Here is a 22,515-nt window from a genome sequence, read left to right on the forward strand (position 1 = left end):
AATTTTTGGAACAACTTTGTTATAAAATTAAGTTCTATATAAAAATTTGTCACCAATTAATGAGTTAATATAATTCAAATTCTCAATTTTAATTTCTATAAATGTATATCTAGCTAAAATTCAAAGAAAAAGAGGTATAACTTTTATAATGGAATAGACAGAGATTATTAGTAATTTTACGGGATTCTATAATAAAATAGAATAAAAAATTTAAAATATTGTGATTAAATAATAAAAATTAATTATGATAGGTATATATCAAAATTAATCACTAAAATTAATTATTAAGATAGAATACATATTAAAATATAAAATACGTATTAAAATAAGTTAAACTACATATATATTTATATATAAATATATAATAATTAATTTTGATATGTAAATAATATTTTTGAATCATATAGTTTTAAATTTAATTTTTTTAGCTGAATAGGTTAAATTAATAACTAAACTTATTAGCTTTTAAAAAAACAAAATAAAATAATTAATATTGATTAAACATATTTTAGTCATTAACTATTTTATTTCAGTTTTAAAACCAATTAGTTCAGTACTTCAGTAGGTTTACTTATTTTTGGGCGAATATTTTCGGTTAAAAAATAAAGTTTAAACAACAATAAAATTACGCAATATATCTTATTCTCGTTGATTAATTTATTATAATACTTCATCTAAAAGTATTTTACTTCCAGTTTATTTTAAAATTCTCCCTTTACTTAAAAAAAAAAGAAAAGAAAAGAGAAGAAGAAGAAAATAGTAAAATACAGTACATGTTTGAAATAGTTTCTCTTTTCATTGCCCTTTTTTTTATGTACAATGAATTTCACGAGTTTCACACCCTCGATCAATTAACTTTAATAATCTACATATATGTTCTGACTAATTACAATGTGTTGACATTAAGTTGTGTTGATTAGCTTATCATCGATGTTAATTAACATGTTAATTTTCCTTTTTGCCTTTTTAGCAAAGACAGATTATTAATATGGTATAAGATTGCGGCAGCAGTGGCTCCACCGACATTTTAATTGATTCGATAATTTCGTTCGCCGTGTCCATGCACACATAGCTTTCATTTAATTTGTATATATATATATTTTTTTTGCATTTATTCCGACCTTGATAATTTGTTCGAAAGAATATAAAACTCAAAGAAAAAAAGTTTTTTTTTTCGATTCTTGATATTTAATTGTGTGAGACTGGTTAGTTTTTCTGTCAATAATTTTTCTTGAGTTAACAAAATATGTTTACAAGACACATTAATAAGCTAATTTGTCTATTAAATACTAGTTAAAATTGATAGATTTTTTCTATTAAAAATCTTGTTGTCTTTTTAGATAATTATCAGGAGTCGTTTAGAATTTTTTTTATATTTTTTTCATATAAATTGGCAAAATTTATCGTGTAAAAATTTAAAAATAGTAATGATTTTTAAATTTTTTTACTTATGAAATTTGAATAAAGAATATATATATTAATAAAAATGGTATTGCTAATTATTGTTATGAGTCTTATCCATTTTTATTAGTTATTCCAAATGTTAAAATTTAAATGAATCTTTGATGTTATATTTACATGGTTAATTGACATAAATATTCTCATTTGTTGTATTTATTTTAGATAAAATTTTAGGTCAATTGTTTATTATCTACTGTAAAATAGAATATGCACTTCTTCTTCTTCTAATTCTAATAATAATAATAATGAGTTTATGTGAATTATGATGATTAATTTAAATTAAGTACACTTAAAATTAAAAATTATTCTAATAATATAATATATTAACTTTTCTAAACAACAATGAAAAGATTAAAAAAAATATATTCCATTTAATTTCTATAAGTAAAAAAATATATTAAAAATTATTAATATTTTTTAATTTTTACATAGTAAATTTAGCCAATATATATGAAAAAAGTAACAAATAAAGAAAAAAAACATAAAACGATCCCTAACAGTTATCCGCAAAAGGCAACGAGATCCCTAATAAAAAATCTATCAATTCTAGTAGACATTTTATGAACAAATAAATAGTTTAACGTGCTATGTAGGTGTTAGTCGAAGAATTTTGTGAATCGAAATGTTGTTGGTCGGACAGTCAAGGATGTTAGCTCAAAAAATAGGTGTCGATATCAAGGAGTCTCGATCTAACATAAGCTTGTCAAAGAATAAAGTTGATAGACAACTTGTCAAGATTGATGGTGTATTGTATAAGGGCAGTTATTTGGCTTTGCACTTAGTAGGAACAGTTATTTTTTGGACTTCTCAGAGATGATATCTGGCAGCACAAGATTGGTTGAATTGGTCTATAAATTAGTGAGGCTCAAAAGAAGTAAGGGGTTAGAATTTGTCTTCAGAAAATACTCATGTACACTCACATCCCAACAAATTTCTGAGTCTGTCTTGAGTTCATTTCTGTAGTATTCCTTTCATGTCTTTTAATTCATGTCTACATTTTTCTTTTCAATTTCTTGTAATTTCTCTTTCTGCAATTTATTTCCTTTCTACAAAGTAATTTGTTTCCTCTTTAAATTATGCATTGTGATTTTCATTCCAAAGTCCTTTGACTATGTTGAAAGCGTTTGTTACTTCCTTTAAATTGAAGTCATTCACTTTATTTTCTGTAATTTTAAATTCAAGTAATTTAATTTCAATTTACGTTTTATTTTTCTGTACCCTTTATTTCGTTCAAAGTGGAGTTTTTGTTGCAAAAATATTTGTTAATAGTATAGAAATCGTTGGTCTTGTTTCGAAATGTATCACTAATACATATTCCGAGAATTTGAAATGAAGTGGCAAATGAATTAGCTCAGACTGCTTCAAAATACAAAATTTCTCCTAGACCTTTAGAGAATTTGGCAAAGGTGCAATAGATTCTTGTACCTATTGTAACACTCTACCACACAGAACTTTACGCTTAAGTCGTAAAATAGAGGTGGTGATGTATTACGACCTCTAAGAATAAAATATACATACATAATATAATTGAAGGATTATAATATTCGAAGAGTCTTGAAGAAAGGTTTAAGCAAAGCGAAAACAGAAAATCGTTTCTCGCTCGCGTGGATAATCGTAAAACAGATAGGTAAGCTCAAAAGAAGGTTAAAAACAAAATATACAGATCAGAGTTCCAAAAACATAGATATCAAGCTCCGGATGCAACCCGCGAAGCTAAAGCTGGCCGGAGTATAAATACATATATAAACATAAGTATATATCCCAAGATAACCCAACATGCATAAAGAAAATACCTAATTCTCCAAAAAACCTCTAAGAGGATTAAACATCATTTACACACACACACACACACACACAGGAGAATCTATGAACAGAAAAAACATAACAGACAACCCCAAAATATAACTTCCCAACTTCGCTTGCCAGAGAAACCTCCAGATGCTCACAGAGGCACATCTCGACCTGCATCTGAAAACAATAACATAGATATGGAATGAGAACCAGAGGTTCTCATCATGGTAATGGTACCCACACACATAATATATAAGGTCCCGGGAAAGCTAGAGGCGATCCTATAACTCCGACACTTAGATTTAAATCTTAAAGTTTATAAATGGAAAACCATAAACAGGGTAGGTTATATAAGTTTCTTATTTCTAATTCCTTTCTAACTTAAGCCCTAATTTCTACCTTCCTCCAATCCTCCAAAACTCCAGTGCACAGACAAGCAATACAGACAAAGCAAACACAAGTAGGATACAGATACAGCAGATAGCAAATATAACAGGTAAGCATAATAATCACATAGGCAAGCTCAATTAATGCACAATCAAACAAAACACACATATGTAAATGATGTATGTCTGTCCTATGGCTGATGAGTCTCATCTGTCGGTTATATAGCCAACCCGACATGTCTGGTAGCTAACCCGGACATCGTCCTCTTGAAAGCTGGTGAGCGGTACAGTACCACGATCCTCACCTGGTGGGCGGTAAACCACCCCGATCTCCATCATCTGCGGGCGGTCAACGACCTCGATCCCCACAGACGTTTTCAATTGAAAAACAGCACACACGTGGGCGATAAATAACCACGATCCCCACAAAACAATTTTCTTTAAAATCTGGTGGGCGGTAAATAACCACGATCCCCACAAAATAATTTCATATCAAATTCATCCTCTTTATCTTCAACAATTATCATCATCGCACCTCCCATTCCATTATCATTAATTCATACTTAAAACATAATACTTTTCTTAATAGATCAAGTTCCAAAACATAATGCATTTCTTTTCTTTATAAATAAAAGTCAAATAATATAATTCTTTTATCTATATTAATCTAAATAATACTTCAAACTAAATCTCCAATTTTTATAAAAATTTCGACAGCATCTCTTTTAAAATTCGGACTTGCCACCCTACTCGGGTCCCAACCAAACCACCTTTCAAACCCTTTTCAAATTATTTCCAATAAACCAAACCAATTCCAATATCAAAATTATTTCCAACTTTCAATTCATTCATTACTTAACAAACACACATGTATAGATATAACTCAACCAATCCTCAATCTTTCATCATCAATAATCATTCATCAACTCCCATCAACAACATTAATTAACACAATTCCTACAACCAACTCAACAAAATCATCATTCATCAACTCATTCGCAATATAATTCCACATTTCCATCAAGGTTACTTGCATTAACATATTCTCACATTTCCAACCTATCCTATGGTCTTCTAGCCTATGTTTTCACCAAAACATTATATATTATCTATGAGAATCTAAAACCATACCTTGGCCGATTCCTCCCTAAGCTCGGAACACCTCAGAAACCTCTCCTTTCACAAGCTCTAAACTTCTAAACATAAATTCCTCAAGCTTAATCACCCGGATTTTGTTCCAAACCGCCCAATTGAACTCCAAATCAACAAGAACACAATCTAATTCACACAATGTCATTATAATCAACATAGAATTCACTAAATTAGAAATTCACCAAGAAATAGGAGTTTCTTACCTTACCCACGGCTCAAATAAACAAAACCCAATAGTTTCCTCAAGTCTAGAACATCAAAATCACATAATCAATCAAACTTAAGACCTTAAAATTCGAAATTAGGGAAGAGTGGCTGAATAAAAAATTGTTAGATTCTTACCAAATTGATATATGGCTTTTGTAGAGAATTCTGAGACGAACGCGTGGCCGCTGACGGCTCATCAATCGGAGCTCTGGAGTGAAAGTTACGGACGATTGAATTTCAGAGACGTTAAGGGTTTCGGTTACGCTCTTTCTCCTCTCTTCTTTCAGCATATCAAAGTGAAAAATGAAGGAGAAAGCTTCGGTTGGAAGCTTATATAAATTGGGCCTTAGGCCAGTTTGGACCTGGTTCAACTGGTTCGGTCTGTTGGTCCGGTTTTGGACCAAAATCTTTAAAATTAGTGTCAAAATTCATATTTTTTATATTTCTACTTTCCTAAACTATAAAATTTAAGTTTCTAATATCTTTGAATAATAATTAATTTATTGAATAATTATTTATTAATTTTACGGGGTTTACACCTATCAAAGAATAAGAAATCTTGGTGATTGATGAGTGGGATGATGATAATTAAAGAAAACCAATAGCTAAGTATTTAGAAAATCCTAATGTTCAGGTTGATCGAAAAATAAGATTAAGGGTGATGAATTTTTTAATGGTGGGGGATGAATTATATAAAAAATGTATCGAAGGAAGCCTCATGAGATATTTAGGCAAGTCTCGAGCAGCAGTTGATCTTGGAGAAGTTTGTGAAGGTATTTGTGGAGCACATCAAGCAGGTGAAAGAATGAAATGGGTATTACGACGTGACCGTGTGTTTTGGCCAACCAAGATCAAAGATTGGATCAAATATGCAAAGGGATGTCAAGAATGTCAAAAGCACGGTGTAATACAACAAATACATGCCTCTGAGTTGTATTCGATCATTAAATATTGGCCATTTAGAAGACGGGCTTTAGTCTTGATTGGTATGATTCATCCCCATCATCGAAAAATCATAAGTTTATTTTGGCAGCAATAGACTATTTTACTAGGTGGGTAGAAGCTATTCCTTTAATAGAAGTCAATCTGAATAAAATTATTGATTTTATTGAGGAAAATATAATCTATTATTTTGGAACTCCTCAAACTTTAAGTACTGATCAATGTACCATGATTACTGGTCGACGCATAAGTAAATTTGCGGTATCAAGGAATAAAAAAAATGATATCTTCAACCCCATATGACGCACAAGCAAACAGTCAAGTTGAGGCTGTAAATAAAATTTTGATTAATTTAATAAAAAAAATTGGAAAGAAACCATGTGCTTGGCACAAGACATTAAATCAAGTTTTGTAGGCTTATCGAAATTCTCTGAGAATATTGACGAATACGTTTCCTTGTAAATTGGTTTATGGCCATGATGTCGTGTTGCCTTTAAAAATTAATCTTAATACTATGTGAGTGATGAAACAAGATGATTTACCAATTGAAAATTATTGAAATGCTATCTTTGATGAATTAAATAATTTAGATGGTGAGTGTATACTTGCACTTGATAATCTCGTTCATCAAAAGGAGAGTATGGCTCGTGTTTATAATCGACGTGTAAAAGAAAAAGTTTTTCATATTGGCAAATTTATTTTAAAAATAATTCTTCCATTAGAAAAAAAATCAAGGGTTTATAGATAGTGGTCCCCCAATTGGGAAGGACCCTATCAAGTAATTCAGTTGTATTCAAGAAATGCTTGTAAAATCAAACATATTGATACTGGTGTTGAAGTTAAATCGATCAATAGAAAATATCTAAAACAATATTGATATGAAAAATATCTAAAACAATATCGATGTTTGGAGGACAATATTTGAAATAAAGAACAAAGTGTCGATAACATAAAGATAATAAAGGATAAGTGAGTGAAAACAAAATACAAAGAAACATGGCACTCCAAGTCTTCATAGATAGGGCTCCAAAAGTTCTTCTAGGTTGAACCTGAGACGCACTCTTTCCTTATCAATCGAGCTGTAGACAATAACTTCTTCATCCTCTTCAAGTTGTAATTTTTTGTATTTCATTATAATTTCAGCTCGAGTGCTTTCCATTTTGCATAGCTCTCGATTAAGGTCTCTTTTTTTTATCAGCTTTAAGGAAAGGTCCTCGCAATAGAGCTTCATCTGTGTGAACTTGTGCAAGTTCCTTTTCAAGCTCTTCTCTTCGTCGGGCTAATTGTTCGAGAGCACTGACTGCATGGGCAACATTTGCTTTGTATTTCTTGAAAGTTTTCTATGTTGATACAAATGAAGCTTCAAGTTGTGCAGATTCTATCCCAATTTCTGCCATGCCTTTCTTATAGTCAGTGAGCTTGTTGTGAGAAATAAATAAGTTGTTAGCAATTTTCTCAAATTTCTTCACTTGCTCAGAGAAGTTGATAGCCACTCGATACTCAAGAATGGCACTCAAAATGTCAGAGAGCAGAGTATTCAGATCTTCCTGATTTACCCATTCATTGAAAGTATGCTTTGAAAGATGAAGAAGCTTCTTTAAACTTTCAAGGGCCTGAGGAGTTAATTCTTTCAGGAATTCAAATTATAGTGATTTGTCAACGGATGAAAATTGAGGAGCTACTTCTATTTTGTGAGATAAACTTGAGACAACAGAAAGGAGCTTTTCTAAATCGGCCTCTCGTGGGCTAAGAGCTTTGTCCGATTGAGATTCACTACAACAAATCCGACAGATAGCGGCAGTTTAATAAAATCGTCGCAAAATAAATAATGGCGACGGTTGATGCGGCGGAAAAGAGTGGGGCTGCAATTAGTTTGGGATTTAGCAGCGGTTTTAACCGCTGAAAAATGAACATGATGGTTATCAGTGGCTAAGAGAATAGTGGGGGGGGGGGAGGGGGTTTGAATCTAGGCCCCTTTTTCTTTTTAGTGTAGACTTGCTTTTAGTTAACGAAGTACAGGAGATATTTTGATTTTGTCTCTTAACTTGGTAGGAGATACTTTTGTTTTGTCTCCTATTAGGCACAATCAGAAATAGAGATGAGATTTGAGATTGACAGGCCGATGTATCCTGGTTCAGCTACCTAGTGCAATGTAGCCTACATCTAGTCTCCATCACAACTTGTGATGGAATTTCACTATCTTTTCAACAGATTACCGTCACCAATTCTCCCTAAGATCTACCCAATCCTATCTGGGACAAGTCCAGATTCTAACCCAATCTGAACTTGACTAGAACTCACCCTAGCTTTCAACAGCAAAGTGCTAACCCAACTTGTAAGGGAATCCTCTTAGGATCATGACACAAAACAAAAAATGTATAAAGAATTTCTGAGATAACTATGGCTTTTTCTCCAAGTCTAGCTTACTGTCTTTTTCCACTCATTAGCTTTTTTCTTACAAACCTCACCATGTTTGCCTTTTTCCAATGAAACTCAAATAGACTAAACTGAGAAAAGGATTTGCAAAATGAAAATAATGAAGGAGAAGAATATACAGCTCAGTGAGCTATAGGAATCCAAACGTTGTGCTCTCATTCCTTACTCCAATCCTTGGTTGTTCACCCTTATTATAGAGGAGTAAAGCTTCCATGGCTTGAAACCTTGCTTCAGCACATGTTGGTTCTCTTCTCCCAATTCACAGATGCAGCAGTGACATTCACAGAGTAGAGAGAGAGTAGAAGCAGTGACTTGCAACCTTACCTTCACTCTTCTCTTTCAACCTTTTTCTTCATGCATCTTGAATCTGAGCCGTGCGTTCTTACTTTAGCCCCAAGTTAGATTTTTGGTCCTTGATGAGCCTCTGTGCACCATTGACTTCACTTTCTTCATGGTTGTTTGATTTGTGCTTAAAACTCAGCAGATTTCTTCAAGGTTTCTCGTTGATGCACAAATGGGAAAACCAACTTTTTGTGATCCTTTGTTCGGATGATTTCTTCCCTCTTGTTGTAGCCCGTATTCCTTTTCTTCTTGCTTGAAAAAGGAAACCAACTTTTTGTTCTTCTTTTTGCCCTAGCACCAGAGCTTTCCATTTTCTTCTTTCTTGGCTCTGAGCTTTGATGTGAAAAGAAAGAAAAGGAAGAGAGAGAGGAGAGAGTTTATGTTCGGTGGAATTGAGAAAGGATTCAAATGAAGTTTAATTTGCTTGTGCTGTTAGTGATTAGGTTGAAGAGAGATGGGTTTGAGTGTAAACACCGAATTGGGCTTGCAAGAGATTTGGGCTTATTTTTTCTTTCCTTATGTTTTCATTTCTGATGGACAATTTGTGTTGAGGCTTTTTTGTTTATTGAGGATCAATGTGCATATGTGGACCAGACTGGGTTTGGGCTACATTTCATGCTTCTTGGGCTGGTCTTGATTAAATTATTTTTCTACACACTTATCAAAACAAATCACACACACAATTGATTCAAGTTTTATTTTTCTAAAGTCAACATTATTAAAAAATGAGTAAAAAGAAATTAAGGGTGAGAATAAGAAACTTCCCTTTGATGAAGCTCCCCCTTAATGTTTGCTTTAAATAACCTGTTAACAAAGTGGAAACAATTCCAAGCAAACAATAGTTTTGTAAACATTTTCAAAACTTCACAACATGTTAGCTTTTACAAGGCTTTTAAAAAAAACCATCAATCAGCCTTATAAATCAAACACAAATTAGAGCTAACATTCTCAAGATTCAGATATCAAAAACCAAGACAAAAATATTTAGATATGAGTTTTTACATGTTCAAAACAGAACAGAAGCAGCCATGAGAGAAAAATATTTAGATATGAATTTTCACATGTTCAAAACAAAGACAGTCGTTTTTAGCAGTCATTTTCAATTCATTTTTCTTTGTTTCTTTTCTCCCCCTTTTGTCATCAAGGAGGGAACCTACAGAAAAAATATTAATAGACAAACCAAAATAGTAAGTTAAACAAGCATATTAATAACAGAGTTAATGAACTAGTCCTATTACAATCATCCATAAAACAGTATGTAAAGCAGTGTCTAGAGTACTAAAAATAGTGTCATCAAAGTAGAGTTCACAAAATAGAATTAACAGCAGAGTAGCTATCTTTCAATAGCAGCAAGAGACACAAGCTTAAGCATCAGAGTCCTCTTCTTCAGTGTCCAGTACATCTTCCTCTTTCTCTGATAGCTCTTGATCCTCATCAAGTAAATTAAGGTACTTTAGAAGTACCTCAATCTGGTCGTGAGATTTTATCAGAGATTTCTCAGATTTGAGTGCCAATTTCTGTGTTTCTTTGCTAGATTTGACCATTTGTTTAGCCAAACTTACAAATTCTTGAAGTACATCTTTGACAACTCCAGTGATCAAGTACTTATGAGAGCTTAAAGTGCCAGCAGCCGAAGGTGAAAGAATGTAACAACCCCGGTTTTCGAGTACGCGAGATCTTTTCTGAAAGAACGGATTTCTCCGGAGGATCAGTAAGGGGAGAACCTCTGATATATCATCCAGTATCTCGATCCTCATTGTTATTATATCTTCTTCAAGCTAGAACCTTTTTTTGAGGCAAGCTTGATAACGCAATCACGAAGAACCTAGTCTTTGAACCGTACCGGTTAGGAGTTTTGATCCTATTTTTCGTAAATAATCTCAGTTTGACGAACCGGACTTGATTCATGAGAGAAGAGATATAATATGATAATATTATCATTATATGAGTATTAGAAGCTTCTTGAATAATATTATAAGTTACCTGGTCAGTTTTGGTTAAAAATAGAAAATCGGTTTAACCGGGTTCACAGTTTACTGGTGCAGCTTAGCACCAGCACTCTCTGATGACTAGAGTAATGCTAAGGCCTCATCATATATGTTCTATTCTCATAATAAATATGTTACTAGTGTCATTTATGCTAGTAGCTCAGAAAATAATTTTTAGAGATGTTTTTACAAGTGTTCCGATACACCTAGTTTTAGTAGTTGTATACCAGAGATATTTTGATATTATTTTAATCCACCTTCAAGCCAATCAATCACAACTCACCTTACACTCCCAAAACCTCCAAGTCTGTCTCATTTCTTCATTTTGGCCGAAAATAACAAGAGAGAAAAGAGAGAAACTTTCATGAACACTTAGTCTTCAAAGCTTGATTTCTTCTGAACTAAAACTCAAATCAAAACTCCGATTTCACCAAAATGATCCTCTCTTCTTCCTCTACTTAACCATATAACATATTAAGGCTGGAAATAAGGTGATATGGCTGTCTCCCTCCCTCTTCAATTCGGTTTTCAAGGAAACATGCTTAAACATGTATTTTCTTGATGTTCTTCCTTAGGAATCATGCTTAACTTGACTTGAGGGCTAAAAAATGTTAATTTCCAGAAAGTATAAGGTGAGATATCCCTTCCTAACATACCGAATAAGATTTGGTTAGTTGAGAGTTTTTGGATTTAAAGTTGTTCTTGATGTGATTTAGGAGGAAAAAGTGCTTAAGGACCACCTAAGGACATAACCAAATTAGGAGCAGCAAAACCAGGTAGGGTGTGACAAAATTAATCTTGATTATTTGTGTTTGATTTGTGTGAATGTTGTATGGTTTGGCTGTGCTAAAAATTGGTTGCATTCATGATTGATTCTTGGTGACAATTTGGTGAAATTTTGATGAAATTTGATGAAATTCAACCTATGAATTTGTGTTCTTGGGTGCAGCTGGAAACCAAAACCCTAGATCTTAAATTGGGGTTCAATTTGTGTTAAAATCATGTAGAAAAGAGGGGGTTTTAGTGGCTGGGAATTTATTATGAGTTATGGTAAAAATTGGTTGCTGAAAAGACTGAAAAATGGGTAAAAACAGAGAAAGATTCTGAAGAATTTACGAAGAACACGAAGAACACTTTCAGTGTGATGAAGAAAATTGAATAAAAGGCCTTAGATCTTGAAAAGGTCAAGGAAGTAAAATTTTTGGTGTTTGGGGATTATTTGGTAATTTTCAGAAGTTAGGGTGGTTAAAGTAGAAATATTAAAAGTTACGGGTGGTAAAAAGTAAATTTTAAAGGTTAAAGGTTAAAGTGGGGTAATTTTCAAAAATTTAATGATAAAATAATAAATAATAATAAAATATTAAATAATAATATTTAATTAAAAATAATATTTTAATAAAAATAATAAAATAATGCGGAAAAGGCAGTTTTCTGTAAAAGTTTTAGAAAGATAACTTTAAGTGCATAATCTCATAATTAACTTCATAAAACACTTAGGGAGTGGTAATAACATATTAGTGTGGCAAAGATAAAGGAAAGATAAGAAGTTAAAGCAGAGATAAAAATCAAAGAAAAAGTCTGTAAAGTTTTAATGATAGAAAAACAGACAGAGACTAGTGAACGAACTAAGGCAACTTAGTTAGTACTTGAGTTGTGGCTAGGGTTAGGTATTATATGAAAAGTTAAACTGTTTCAGTATAGACTTAATGAACCTATACTTGGGACAGGCTAACTATTCATACCAAAATTTACATAAGCTTTAAATACATACGTTAAGCAGAAAAATCATAGCAGAATAAAGAAACACAGATAACGGAGTAAAGTAAAGAGATAAAGAGAAAAAGAGTACTATAGATACAGAAGAAAGAGTAATTAGAGAAAAGTAAAGAGTTACAGAAAACAGAGTAACCAGAGCAGAGTAAAGAGATACAGAGAAAAGAGAAACCAGAACAGAGCAAAGAGATAAAAGAGATGAGTAATACAATAAAGAGATATTTGTTTTATGTATATTTTTTGCTTGAGGCAACCTAAGAGATGTTTGTTTATTCATTTGTTGTATTAAGGCAACTCCAGAATTATTTGTATGCTCATTTGCTGCATTGAGGCAGTCAGAAAGATAGTGGTACGACCACAGAGCGTTTTCCAGTGCTACACAGCTATTGAGAGCTATACCTGCAACTGATAACCTGGGATCACTTACAGAGGATTTTAATTCATAAACGGCTAGAATGCCGCACCTATAACGCAAGGATTGCTTACAGAGGATATGATTTCATACACGGCTGGAATGCCATCACCTGTAAGGCAGAGTCTGCTTATAGAGGATATGACGCATACGTCATTTAGTGAGAACTGTACCTATGCTGACTGGAAAACCATACCCGTTTCAGCTGCTTCGGGTTACGTCGGGAGCGGGTAGAAACCGACAAATGAGCTCATTACCTGCATTAAGGCTAGACATGCATCATACTTGGTTGTGCATTTCTTCCATTATGTTTGTTGTATGAATGTATGTTTTCTTTGTGTGTATTCTATTCTTTGTGTTTGTGTTATTTTCTTGTACTCTTCTGTTTGTGTTCTGCTATCTATTTTTTCTATCTTCTCTATTTATCTGTGTTTTCTATTTACTGCTTCTCTGTATTCTGCTATTAGTCTGCTAAACAACATAGAATTAATGAACGTAACTAATTACCCCGGTCCTACTAAGAACTCCCCAGTTCTTACCTCTTCTCTTTCCTTTCCCCCTTCAGATGGAAGTAAGAGTACCTTACCGTAGTTCGTTGATGATGGTTCTACAAAGAGGATTCCGCTCTAGATAGTCTTCTGAGTCTAGGGTGAATCTCGTTCTCTGCTTATATGTATATACTGTGAGACCAGCCAATGTCTGCACCCCGTTTGTATGTGAACTTTAACCTAAATCCTGTGTACGAGACTCCTGTTGTGTGGCTACTTGATGAGGTACTAGAGAGACGTCGTATAGCAATGTCTGATCGTACAGAGGAGTAGCAGATGATGTTCTATCTTTTAATGACGTTCCACCTGACTTGAGTTTTGAAGACTTAGAACGTACTTTTTCTCGCTTTAGTAGTTTAGAGGGACTAGGTGAGTATAGAGTCTAGGCTAGCCTAGGTGCCAGCTTAGGGACATCTTAAACAGGCCAGGACCTGGGATGTTGTATGTATGTATATGTAAATAGTTATTATCTAGCTATATCTAGGGGTGTTCTAACTAAAAGTCTATACTCTGATAAAGGCTGGATCACTGAATATTGTTAGCTGCTTGTGATGTTTTTATGTGTAGTTGTTTATAACTATTTTATCTATTATCAGTTGTGGGTTGATTATGAACGATTCCGTCTATTAATCCAAATATTTTTAAAAAAATACCTCACAAATTAACTATGCTTTTAACAACGAATCAGGCTCATATAATAAATAATAGATAATAATTATGAAGACAAATTGGTAGCGCTCAGTTTCCGGTATGATCTAAACATATTGAAAATTAGGTCGCTACAAGGAAGACTTTCGTCTTTACTTTCTTCCAAAATTGAGTCCTTAGTGACCTTGGTACCCTTTCCTTTGGTTTGTTTTATTGCACCGTGATGTGTGAAAAACGATCCAACACAAAACTCACCGGCAAGTGTACCGGGTCGCATCAAATAGTAAAACTCACTTAGAGTGAGGTCGATCCCACAGGGATTGATAGATCAAGTAACTTTAGTGGGTGATTAGTTTAGTCAAGCTAACATTGAGTGATTTGAGTGACAATTGAAACAACAGAAAGTAAATGACAAGAAGAATTAAAGTGCAGAAAGTAATATTGGACAGAAACTTAAAGAGAAATAAATGTAAATTGCAAGAATCTTAAATGACAAGAAATGTAAATTGCATGAAATATAAAGGGGAGTGGGTGCTGGAAATTAAAATTCAACAGAAAAGTGTAAATAGCAATCAAACATAGAAGTAAAAGGTGCAAAATCATGCAACAGATCTAAACAGAAAAGGGAAATTGCTTGAAGAATTCAAAACAGAAAAGCAGTGCTTAATTTGTAGCAATTTAAAAGTGGTTCAAGATCTCAGGAGTGGAAGAGACTAGAAAACAAGTCTAGATCTCAAATCCTTCCTTGATTCAACAAAAACAATTGCAAAATGAAAATGAAAGAGTAAATTGCAGAAGAGGAACAAGAGAAGTTGCAGATGGAGAATGAAAACAGAATTCCTTCCAATCTCAATCCAAAATTTCAAAACAGAAAAGAAAACTAATAGAGAAAACAAAATGAAAACTAAAGAGTGCAAAACTCCCTATTGGAGCTAGCCTTCTCAATACTTTCTAATGGAGCTCCCCTAAGAAATGAAGCAGATGCCTTTTTATAGGCTTTTCACAAAATAAAAATAAAAATGAAAAAATGAAATTCTAAACAAATTACAATTAAAAATAAATTCCTAAGCTAACTTGTTCTTGTGCCTTGAAGTGATGTCCATGGGCTTTTAAATTTTGGTGCAGGATTGAATTGATTTGATTTTTGGACCATGGGTCACACTCCCAGGGCAAAGCTCGGCTCTTGGCAAGAGCTTTGGCCAAGAGCTTTGGTTCCCTTCCTTGCCAAAGTGTGCGCACGATTCTTCCTTGTGACAAGACAACAATGCTCTTTGCCAAATTATGATGATTAATTTAAATTAAGTACACTTAAAATTAAAAATTATTCTAATAATATAATATATTAACTTTTCTAAACAACAATGAAAAGATTAAAAAAAATATATTCCATTTAATTTCTATAAGTAAAAAAATATATTAAAAATTATTAATATTTTTTAATTTTTACATAGTAAATTTAGCCAATATATATGAAAAAAGTAACAAATAAAGAAAAAAAACATAAAACGATCCCTAACAGTTATCCGCAAAAGGCAACGAGATCCCTAATAAAAAATCTATCAATTCTAGTAGACATTTTATGAACAAATAAATAGTTTAACGTGCTATGTAGGTGTTAGTCGAAGAATTTTGTGAATCGAAATGTTGTTGGTCGGACAGTCAAGGATGTTAGCTCAAAAAATAGGTGTCGATATCAAGGAGTCTCGATCTAACATAAGCTTGTCAAAGAATAAAGTTGATAGACAACTTGTCAAGATTGATGGTGTATTGTATAAGGGCAGTTATTTGGCTTTGCACTTAGTAGGAACAGTTATTTTTTGGACTTCTCAGAGATGATATCTGGCAGCACAAGATTGGTTGAATTGGTCTATAAATTAGTGAGGCTCAAAAGAAGTAAGGGGTTAGAATTTGTCTTCAGAAAATACTCATGTACACTCACATCCCAACAAATTTCTGAGTCTGTCTTGAGTTCATTTCTGTAGTATTCCTTTCATGTCTTTTAATTCATGTCTACATTTTTCTTTTCAATTTCTTGTAATTTCTCTTTCTGCAATTTATTTCCTTTCTACAAAGTAATTTGTTTCCTCTTTAAATTATGCATTGTGATTTTCATTCCAAAGTCCTTTGACTATGTTGAAAGCGTTTGTTACTTCCTTTAAATTGAAGTCATTCACTTTATTTTCTGTAATTTTAAATTCAAGTAATTTAATTTCAATTTACGTTTTATTTTTCTGTACCCTTTATTTCGTTCAAAGTGGAGTTTTTGTTGCAAAAATATTTGTTAATAGTATAGAAATCGTTGGTCTTGTTTCGAAATGTATCACTAATACATATTCCGAGAATTTGAAATGAAGTGGCAAATGAATTAGCTCAGACTGCTTCAAAATACAAAATTTCTCCTAGACCTTTAGAGAATTTGGCAAAGGTGCAATAGATTCTTGTACCTATTGTAACACTCTACCACACAGAACTTTACGCTTAAGTCGTAAAATAGAGGTGGTGATGTATTACGACCTCTAAGAATAAAATATACATACATAATATAATTGAAGGATTATAATATTCGAAGAGTCTTGAAGAAAGGTTTAAGCAAAGCGAAAACAGAAAATCGTTTCTCGCTCGCGTGGATAATCGTAAAACAGATAGGTAAGCTCAAAAGAAGGTTAAAAACAAAATATACAGATCAGAGTTCCAAAAACATAGATATCAAGCTCCGGATGCAACCCGCGAAGCTAAAGCTGGCCGGAGTATAAATACATATATAAACATAAGTATATATCCCAAGATAACCCAACATGCATAAAGAAAATACCTAATTCTCCAAAAAACCTCTAAGAGGATTAAACATCATTTACACACACACACACACACACACAGGAGAATCTATGAACAGAAAAAACATAACAGACAACCCCAAAATATAACTTCCCAACTTCGCTTGCCAGAGAAACCTCCAGATGCTCACAGAGGCACATCTCGACCTGCATCTGAAAACAATAACATAGATATGGAATGAGAACCAGAGGTTCTCATCATGGTAATGGTACCCACACACATAATATATAAGGTCCCGGGAAAGCTAGAGGCGATCCTATAACTCCGACACTTAGATTTAAATCTTAAAGTTTATAAATGGAAAACCATAAACAGGGTAGGTTATATAAGTTTCTTATTTCTAATTCCTTTCTAACTTAAGCCCTAATTTCTGCCTTCCTCCAATCCTCCAAAACTCCAGTGCACAGACAAGCAATACAGACAAAGCAAACACAAGTAGGATACAGATACAGCAGATAGCAAATATAACAGGTAAGCATAATAATCACATAGGTAAGCTCAATTAATGCACAATCAAACAAAACACACATATGCAAATGATGTATGTCTGTCCTATGGCTGATGAGTCTCATCTGTCGGTTATATAGCCAACCCGACATGTCTGGTAGCTAACCCGGACATCGTCCTCTTGAAAGCTGGTGAGCGGTACAGTACCACGATCCTCACCTGGTGGGCGGTAAACCACCCCGATCTCCATCATCTGCGGGCGGTCAACGACCTCGATCCCCACAGACGTTTTCAATTGAAAAACAGCACACACGTGGGCGATAAATAACCACGATCCCCACAAAACAATTTTCTTTAAAATCTGGTGGGCGGTAAATAACCACGATCCCCACAAAATAATTTCATATCAAATTCATCCTCTTTATCTTCAACAATTATCATCATCGCACCTCCCATTCCATTATCATTAATTCATACTTAAAACATAATACTTTTCTTAATAGATCAAGTTCCAAAACATAATGCATTTCTTTTCTTTATAAATAAAAGTCAAATAATATAATTCTTTTATCTATATTAATCTAAATAATACTTCAAACTAAATCTCCAATTTTTATAAAAATTTCGACAGCATCTCTTTTAAAATTCGGACTTGCCACCCTACTCGGGTCCCAACCAAACCACCTTTCAAACCCTTTTCAAATTATTTCCAATAAACCAAACCAATTCCAATATCAAAATTATTTCCAACTTTCAATTCATTCATTACTTAACAAACACACATGTATAGATATAACTCAACCAATCCTCAATCTTTCATCATCAATAATCATTCATCAACTCCCATCAACAACATTAATTAACACAATTCCTACAACCAACTCAACAAAATCATCATTCATCAACTCATTCGCAATATAATTCCACATTTCCATCAAGGTTACTTGCATTAACATATTCTCACATTTCCAACCTATCCTATGGTCTTCTAGCCTATGTTTTCACCAAAACATTATATATTATCTATGAGAATCTAAAACCATACCTTGGCCGATTCCTCCCTAAGCTCGGAACACCTCAGAAACCTCTCCTTTCACAAGCTCTAAACTTCTAAACATAAATTCCTCAAGCTTAATCACCCGGATTTTGTTCCAAACCGCCCAATTGAACTCCAAATCAACAAGAACACAATCTAATTCACACAATGTCATTATAATCAACATAGAATTCACTAAATTAGAAATTCACCAAGAAATAGGAGTTTCTTACCTTACCCACGGCTCAAATAAACAAAACCCAATAGTTTCCTCAAGTCTAGAACATCAAAATCACATAATCAATCAAACTTAAGACCTTAAAATTCGAAATTAGGGAAGAGTGGCTGAATAAAAAATTGTTAGATTCTTACCAAATTGATATATGGCTTTTGTAGAGAATTCTGAGACGAACGCGTGGCCGCTGACGGCTCATCAATCGGAGCTCTGGAGTGAAAGTTACGGACGATTGAATTTCAGAGACGTTAAGGGTTTCGGTTACGCTCTTTCTCCTCTCTTCTTTCAGCATATCAAAGTGAAAAATGAAGGAGAAAGCTTCGGTTGGAAGCTTATATAAATTGGGCCTTAGGCCAGTTTGGACCTGGTTCAACTGGTTCGGTCTGTTGGTCCGGTTTTGGACCAAAATCTTTAAAATTAGTGTCAAAATTCATATTTTTTATATTTCTACTTTCCTAAACTATAAAATTTAAGTTTCTAATATCTTTGAATAATAATTAATTTATTGAATAATTATTTATTAATTTTACGGGGTTTACACCTATCAAAGAATAAGAAATCTTGGTGATTGATGAGTGGGATGATGATAATTAAAGAAAACCAATAGCTAAGTATTTAGAAAATCCTAATGTTCAGGTTGATCGAAAAATAAGATTAAGGGTGATGAATTTTTTAATGGTGGGGGATGAATTATATAAAAAATGTATCGAAGGAAGCCTCATGAGATATTTAGGCAAGTCTCGAGCAGCAGTTGATCTTGGAGAAGTTTGTGAAGGTATTTGTGGAGCACATCAAGCAGGTGAAAGAATGAAATGGGTATTACGACGTGACCGTGTGTTTTGGCCAACCAAGATCAAAGATTGGATCAAATATGCAAAGGGATGTCAAGAATGTCAAAAGCACGGTGTAATACAACAAATACATGCCTCTGAGTTGTATTCGATCATTAAATATTGGCCATTTAGAAGACGGGCTTTAGTCTTGATTGGTATGATTCATCCCCATCATCGAAAAATCATAAGTTTATTTTGGCAGCAATAGACTATTTTACTAGGTGGGTAGAAGCTATTCCTTTAATAGAAGTCAATCTGAATAAAATTATTGATTTTATTGAGGAAAATATAATCTATTATTTTGGAACTCCTCAAACTTTAAGTACTGATCAATGTACCATGATTACTGGTCGACGCATAAGTAAATTTGCGGTATCAAGGAATAAAAAAAATGATATCTTCAACCCCATATTACGCACAAGCAAACAGTCAAGTTGAGGCTGTAAATAAAATTTTGATTAATTTAATAAAAAAAATTGGAAAGAAACCATGTGCTTGGCACAAGACATTAAATCAAGTTTTGTAGGCTTATCGAAATTCTCTGAGAATATTGACGAATACGTTTCCTTGTAAATTGGTTTATGGCCATGATGTCGTGTTGCCTTTAAAAATTAATCTTAATACTATGTGAGTGATGAAACAAGATGATTTACCAATTGAAAATTATTGAAATGCTATCTTTGATGAATTAAATAATTTAGATGGTGAATGTATACTTGCACTTGATAATCTCGTTCATCAAAAGGAGAGTATGGCTCGTGTTTATAATCGACGTGTAAAAGAAAAAGTTTTTCATATTGGCAAATTTATTTTAAAAATAATTCTTCCATTAGAAAAAAAATCAAGGGTTTATAGATAGTGGTCCCCCAATTGGGAAGGACCCTATCAAGTAATTCAGTTGTATTCAAGAAATGCTTGTAAAATCAAACATATTGATACTGGTGTTGAAGTTAAATCGATCAATAGAAAATATCTAAAACAATATTGATATGAAAAATATCTAAAACAATATCGATGTTTGGAGGACAATATTTGAAATAAAGAACAAAGTGTCGATAACATAAAGATAATAAAGGATAAGTGAGTGAAAACAAAATACAAAGAAACATGGCACTCCAAGTCTTCATAGATAGGGCTCCAAAAGTTCTTCTAGGTTGAACCTGAGACGCACTCTTTCCTTATCAATCGAGCTGTAGACAATAACTTCTTCATCCTCTTCAAGTTGTAATTTTTTGTATTTCATTATAATTTCAGCTCGAGTGCTTTCCATTTTGCATAGCTCTCGATTAAGGTCTCTTTTTTTTATCAGCTTTAAGGAAAGGTCCTCGCAATAGAGCTTCATCTGTGTGAACTTGTGCAAGTTCCTTTTCAAGCTCTTCTCTTCGTCGGGCTAATTGTTCGAGAGCACTGACTGCATGGGCAACATTTGCTTTGTATTTCTTGAAAGTTTTCTATGTTGATACAAATGAAGCTTCAAGTTGTGCAGATTCTATCCCAATTTCTGCCATGCCTTTCTTATAGTCAGTGAGCTTGTTGTGAGAAATAAATAAGTTGTTAGCAATTTTCTCAAATTTCTTCACTTGCTCAGAGAAGTTGATAGCCACTCGATACTCAAGAATGGCACTCAAAATGTCAGAGAGCAGAGTATTCAGATCTTCCTGATTTACCCATTCATTGAAAGTATGCTTTGAAAGATGAAGAAGCTTCTTTAAACTTTCAAGGGCCTGAGGAGTTAATTCTTTCAGGAATTCAAATTATAGTGATTTGTCAACGGATGAAAATTGAGGAGCTACTTCTATTTTGTGAGATAAACTTGAGACAACAGAAAGGAGCTTTTCTAAATCGGCCTCTCGTGGGCTAAGAGCTTTGTCCGATTGAGATTCACTACAACAAATCCGACAGATAGCGGCAGTTTAATAAAATCGTCGCAAAATAAATAATGGCGACGGTTGATGCGGCGGAAAAGAGTGGGGCTGCAATTAGTTTGGGATTTAGCAGCGGTTTTAACCGCTGAAAAATGAACATGATGGTTATCAGTGGCTAAGAGAATAGTGGGGGGGGGGAGGGGGTTTGAATCTAGGCCCCTTTTTCTTTTTAGTGTAGACTTGCTTTTAGTTAACGAAGTACAGGAGATATTTTGATTTTGTCTCTTAACTTGGTAGGAGATACTTTTGTTTTGTCTCCTATTAGGCACAATCAGAAATAGAGATGAGATTTGAGATTGACAGGCCGATGTATCCTGGTTCAGCTACCTAGTGCAATGTAGCCTACATCTAGTCTCCATCACAACTTGTGATGGAATTTCACTATCTTTTCAACAGATTACCGTCACCAATTCTCCCTAAGATCTACCCAATCCTATCTGGGACAAGTCCAGATTCTAACCCAATCTGAACTTGACTAGAACTCACCCTAGCTTTCAACAGCAAAGTGCTAACCCAACTTGTAAGGGAATCCTCTTAGGATCATGACACAAAACAAAAAATGTATAAAGAATTTCTGAGATAACTATGGCTTTTTCTCCAAGTCTAGCTTACTGTCTTTTTCCACTCATTAGCTTTTTTCTTACAAACCTCACCATGTTTGCCTTTTTCCAATGAAACTCAAATAGACTAAACTGAGAAAAGGATTTGCAAAATGAAAATAATGAAGGAGAAGAATATACAGCTCAGTGAGCTATAGGAATCCAAACGTTGTGCTCTCATTCCTTACTCCAATCCTTGGTTGTTCACCCTTATTATAGAGGAGTAAAGCTTCCATGGCTTGAAACCTTGCTTCAGCACATGTTGGTTCTCTTCTCCCAATTCACAGATGCAGCAGTGACATTCACAGAGTAGAGAGAGAGTAGAAGCAGTGACTTGCAACCTTACCTTCACTCTTCTCTTTCAACCTTTTTCTTCATGCATCTTGAATCTGAGCCGTGCGTTCTTACTTTAGCCCCAAGTTAGATTTTTGGTCCTTGATGAGCCTCTGTGCACCATTGACTTCACTTTCTTCATGGTTGTTTGATTTGTGCTTAAAACTCAGCAGATTTCTTCAAGGT

The sequence above is a fragment of the Arachis ipaensis genome, chromosome B3 (assembly GCF_059453495.1).
Source record: "Arachis ipaensis isolate K30076 ecotype BB chromosome B3, ASM5945349v1, whole genome shotgun sequence".
Taxonomy (NCBI): Eukaryota; Viridiplantae; Streptophyta; class Magnoliopsida; order Fabales; family Fabaceae; genus Arachis; species Arachis ipaensis.